A 6,000-nucleotide genomic window follows, 5' to 3' on the forward strand; every position below is an offset into this window, starting at 1 on the left:
CTGGGTGATGATCTCCTCTCAGATGCTCCAAAGTAAATTGGGCAAAATCTCTCAGCGTTGCCCTCAAGAGCTATACCACACTTCCCGTGCCTGGGCAGAAGTTCAGAGGAGATAGAGAGCACCACATGTCTCCCTCTGGTTCTTCTGCCCCACCTTCTTTCCCCTAGAATCTCCTGGTACCAAAAGAGATGGGCTTCCAACTTTCATTCTTTCTGGTTTATTCTTCTCCTGGCCTGGGGCAGCAACTATCACAGCCCAGCCAACAGCATCAAAGGGGCAATCTTCTCTTTATATATTGAATCTTAGTATATTGAAGATATAAAATTCCTTCCAATCTCATTGCTACACCTTAATGGCCAAGGGAGTGTGGGAAATGGTGATTATTTATAATGATTATTATTCATTATGATTATTCATAAGGGAAACAAAATCCGGACATATTTCAATATTTAAATACACTTATGAGTTCACAGCTCGGTCAAGTTGTCAGTTCTAGAGATACGATTTGGGAGTCATCAGCATGTGGATGGGGAAAAGCCAGCACTGAATAAGAACATCTAATTCATGATAGACAAAGCTGAGTGCTCAGAATGGGTACTGGGGCAATCCAGTAATGGAGAGGCTGGACGGGGTGGACAGAGCCAGCAAGGCACACTGAGAGGTAGTGCCTGTGATCGGAATAAAGTTAAGGGCATAGGTGGTATCACTGGGACCACAAGAGGAGCAAATATTTAAATACACTTTCCAGAGGAAGGGAACGCTCGATGGAATCAAATGTTCCCATGATGGCAAGCCTGTGAAAGGATCCTCGCCCACATTCTGATTCTGATTCTGATGCTGACCCTGACCCCGACTCAGACCCTGAGTTCTTCCTTGGAAGGATGTGAGGACACGCTGAAATGAATAAAACAATACCTTACATAAAAGGACCATTGGTAACAAAACTTCATAAAACCACGTCACCATTTTTAATTAGGATGATGCTCTACTCGGCAAATGCTGCGCTCTTTGAGCCAAACTGAAACCCTGCCGGGATGATGGCAGTGATGAACCCTGGCCATGTGGAGATCCCCACTGTTACTGAGAACTGTGAGAGGTACTCCACAGGATCCTCCAGGCTGCCTCTTATGAAGCATCATGACTGTTGCTTTCTTTGCTTATCTTTTTCTAAAATCAACTTGGAAAACACATTAGTCTTTCATTCTTTTAGGCAGATAGTAATGAAAGCACATGGTTTTGTGGGTGAGACCTCTGCTGGGTCCTACGCTTCGTGTCCCAGGTGTTCTAACCAGTGGTGGGGCCTCCTTTTCCACCAAAAGAAACAGTGAACTAATCCCTCGGGATGTGCCAGGTATCTGTGTCCCGCTGCCTCTCTCCACAATCGCTCTGAGTTCCTGGTGTCTACCCTGCTACCCTGAGCTTTACACTATGCACATTATTATCTCTATTCCATTTTATCTATTTAATCCAATTCATATTATCTAGACTATAAAAATAATAATCCGTGAACAGTGTTTGAGTTCAGAGTTTGAATTATCGGTTTACTTTAATGGTCAACCTGGGAGGTAGAATAAAATAATAAAAAGAATAATTTGAATCCTGGCTCTGCCTCTCACTAGCTGGGTGACTTTGGATGTTTAAATAATCTAGTGTGCTGGAGAGGAGGCAGTGAGAAACCTGGCCTCTAAGCTGGGCTAGGTTCCTAGGACCTATCACTAGCCATGGAGGAAGAGTGGGGTTTGTCATGATTGTAGGAAGAAAACCTGAGTCAGGAACTATGGAGAGAGTCATTTTGATGCATTCCATGCAAGGGGCTAGGATAGAGAGATGGAAACTGAGGCAGAGGCCAATAGTTGAATTTAAGACCAAGTAGATAGAGTTAGCATATCTAAGTGGGTGCATAAGAAGTAGATACTACTACAATTCTAAATCACTGATTTGTAGGGCCCTGTTCCCTTTAAGATGGAGACTACAACCGAGCTAAGGTGAAATTCACCCAAGTAGCTCTCAACATCCCCGTGCTGAAGAAACTACTGAAAAAGTTTACATCTAAATTTGTCTTCTGCTTTGGTTAAGAACAGAAGGAAATTAGATTGACTTATGCAGTTCCCGTTGGGACCCATCTTAGCTACCATCCTGATTATCTTTCTGAACAACTATTCATATGCATCAACAGAGCAAAAAATTACCAGGTATATAAAAATACTCAGCAGTTTAAACGGAACATTCAGAGCTAATAACCTTGAGTGAAAAAGCACTTAATAAAAGAGCTTCTCTCTCCCCTGTTTCCCATGTATATATATTTTTATAATTTTTATTCTTACATTGCATTGATAAAGTAAGAGCAGGCTGTTATGGAAGGGAGCAATTCCCGAAGATAAAAAATATAATTGCACAATTGGAAAAAAAAAAAAAAAAAGAAAGAAAGAACTCCAGTAGCAATAAGCACGGCTAGCTTTCATCTTGCCTTCCAATGCCATTCTCCATTAAAAGGAATCTGCACACTTTGGAGAAAGGCTGATTTTAGGACTGGCATAGGAAATAGACAAGATGAGACTGTAGCATCTTAGAATGCCAGAAAGTAATACAACGCTCAAAAACAAACAAACGAACAAACAAACAAAACTAGAAACAAAAACAAGCCACAAAGATGGGGTTAAGAGGGACACAGGAGATGATTGAAACAACTCCCAAATAGCCAAAGCTGGAACAATTTGAGCAACAGAATAAATAAAGCCATATTGGATTGTAACTCGAAGTGTAAAATAAATATCCGTGAGTTTATATTGTTATAAATAATTGAATAAATAAATGAGGAGAGAAATCCCCATGCAGACGAATCTCAAATAATTTACGTAGACACTCAGCACTCAAGGAAGTGGAACACAACTCTCCACTCCTTATGTGTGGGCATGGTGACTTCCAGCCAAAGAGCACAATATGGGAAGGGGGTGGAAAGAGGAACATTAACATGGAGACACCTGACAAATACAACCTCAGCCAGATGATCAAGGTCAATAACAACAGGGATAAGTCATGGTGCTATATGTACCTTTGATATTTCATGATGAAAACAGTACTTCACTTCTGTGATCTTTCTCCCATAACACATAATATCAATCTAATCACGAGAAAAACATCAGGCAAATCCCAGTTGAGAAACATTCTGCAAAATACCTGACCAGTACTCCTCAAAAGTGTCAAGGTCACCAAAAACAAGGAAAGTCTCGGAAATTATCACAGTCAAGAGGAGCCTAAAGAGACATAATGACTAAATGTAACAGAGTGTCCTGAATGGGATCTTGGGACAGAATAAGGACAATAAATAAAAACTAAGGAAATCTGAATAAGCTCAGGACTTTAATTAATAAGGTACCAAGACTGGTTTATTAATTGTAACAAATGTACTATATATATGTTGTAACAAACATAAGATCTTAATAATAGGGGAAGCTAGATGTGAGGTATATGAGAAGTTTCTGTACTACTCACAATCATTTTATAAATCTTAAACTGTTCTAAATAAAACTTTATTAAAGATAAAGAAAGAAAATGGAAAGATGCTGAGGTAAAGTTTGGGAAGAGTAGGCCAAAACCATAATCTGGTTTTGGGGCCTAACAATGGGTGTCAGATTTTGGAGAAAGTAAAGCTGAATAGCTGTATCTAGGGGAGAACTTTTGTGAAAATGAAAGTTTTAGTGGAATTTCTAATTAATTTAATTTAAGTAGAAAATTTAAAAGGCATTTTATGTGGCTTTGTCATTTGTTTAGCATCTTTCCCCCTCATTTTTATAAAAATGGTGCAAGGTGGGCTTTATGAGCTTGTTAATACATTTTGGAATACATATTGAACTTTAAACAACAAAATTAAAATAGTTTTTGATAAAAAAAAAAACTTTAGTAGATGCAGTTAAACAACAGATTGGATTTTGCAAATAATTGAATTGAAAATTAAAAGTCCCCCTGGAAATCAGAAATAAAAACAACAAGAAATTTAAGGGAAAAGCAAAGGCAAAAAAAATAGGTTCAAGAGATTTCAAAATATGTACAATAGGAATTATAGAAGGAGAATAAAGAATATTGGAATCAAAGAACTAGTACCAAAGATTTTTACTGGGGAAAGATTATAATCTTAAAATGAAAAGGGCTATCGGCTGGTCAGGAATAAAAAAACTGGCCACAATTAGACAAATTTTAATGAAATTCCTGAGTTTCAAGGATGAAGGTCATGCAGATAGTAAGAAACAAAAAGGTTTTCTACAGAGAAAAAACAACAGGAACTTCATCAAAGAAGAAACTAAGACTGAAGTTACAGACATAAAAATGAGCAAACTACATATCAAAATCTATGAGGCTGTGTTCAAAAGAAAACAGCTCCTTATGTAATGGCTGTATGATCCTGGGCAAGTTATTTAACTTTTAAAGCTTCAGTTTCTCATCTTTAAATATTAATATCAACTACTACCATGGTACTCATTTTGCCAGACACTGTTCTAGGGGCTTACTATGTACTAATTTATTTATTCCCCACAACAGCCCTGTAATATAGATTATGTGATTATCCTGCTTTACAGATAAGGAAACGGAAGCACAGAGAAGTCACTTGCACAAGGTCACAGAGCTGTAAGTAGCAGCAACTCTACCCCGAGTCTACACTCATAACCACTATGCTACAAAGACTTCTTATGAAGCCTGTTTCTCTTAAACAGAAAATGCCCAAGAATTAACCTCCAATAGTCATCAGACCCAGATTCTACGAACAAGTTCTATCAGAACTTAGTTCACTCAGCAAAAAAATATATATTTTTTTTTTAAAAGAAACTGCTTATTTTCCTTCAGCCCAATTTCCATTTTCTGTTTAAGGGTCTGTGGAAGAACAGCTTAAGACCACTCAGTGGTTGTTCCTACCCTTCAACTGTGGACCAGTCCTCAGTGTTGGCTGAGTTATTGAGTCTTCAGTGGGGGAAACCACAGAAGAGCTGCACGCGGCATTCATGCCTTCAGACCGGCTGGCGACCTCAGGCTGAGTAGCAGTAAATTAAAATTAAAATAGTCATTGATAAAAAATAAAAAAAATGAGGGGGCTTGAAGCTGTCCATCCACTCTGAAATTCCTCGTGGGTCAATGCCTTTTCTGCAGCGGCCTGCTCTTCCTTTTCCATGTCTTCAGGGTCTCTGTGGAAGCAGAGATCAGGCCTGATCTCCCACAGGTGCTCACGAGAGAAAGTGCCACGCATGCGCGGAGCTGCCTGCGCCGGCATCCAACACATTGGACTGAGCTCCCACGTTGCATAGGATGGTAATGTCCACGTGGCACAGAGAGTGTGTTACACAGAGCAATGGGAGGCATGTTAACACAAGATGCCTCTGTGCGAGGCCAGTGGTCAGCTGAGATCAGGAAACACCAGACTTCGCAGCTCCCGGAAGGCTTCCTGTACCTGGTTAGTGAAGGTTCCAGGAGTGAAGCCGCCAGCAATAGCAGTGGCTCCAGTGGCAGCAGCAAACTTCAGCACAGCCCTCTGGCTGGTATTCCTGGAGGGTATGACGCTGACACCAGCTGGTTTTTCAGCAGCAGTAATGGCGCGAGCTCCCTGAAGCTTCTCCCAGTTCTGTCCAGATTTCTGATGTAGATGCCATCACTTTTCTTTTTGTAGGTGTACTGCTTCATTTGGAAATCAAAGTTGGTGCTACCTAAGTACGTTTTTGGTGCAAGGAATTTGAGGACATCCTCCTCTTTCATCAACTAGACATCGAGCGCACTGGACATCGTAAAAGTTTCCCTTTAAGTTACGTCGGGAACCTAGAACAATGCCATATGGACCCCTCTCTGGGTAGTGCAAAAAGGCCAGGAAACTCTGTATTGGTAATAATTATTGATTATTGTTGCATACCATTGAGGAGTTGCTAGTTGGTTACACAGCAGAAGCTAATCATTGTACCCATACATCAGTAGTAACCAGTTAGAAAGTATAACTGGACACAATAGCTATTAAAATAGAAA

The 6,000-nt window shown here is 40.0% G+C and overlaps 1 pseudogene; it reads right to left on the reverse strand.

The window, feature by feature from the left end:
- Positions 1–585: 585 nt before the first annotated feature.
- Positions 586–5,766, reverse strand: LOC118605528 (annotated as a pseudogene).
- Between the last annotated feature and the right edge of the window lie 234 nt (positions 5,767–6,000).

This window comes from Rousettus aegyptiacus, unplaced genomic scaffold, assembly GCF_014176215.1.
Source record: "Rousettus aegyptiacus isolate mRouAeg1 unplaced genomic scaffold, mRouAeg1.p scaffold_m13_p_7, whole genome shotgun sequence".
Classification (NCBI taxonomy): domain Eukaryota; kingdom Metazoa; phylum Chordata; class Mammalia; order Chiroptera; family Pteropodidae; genus Rousettus; species Rousettus aegyptiacus.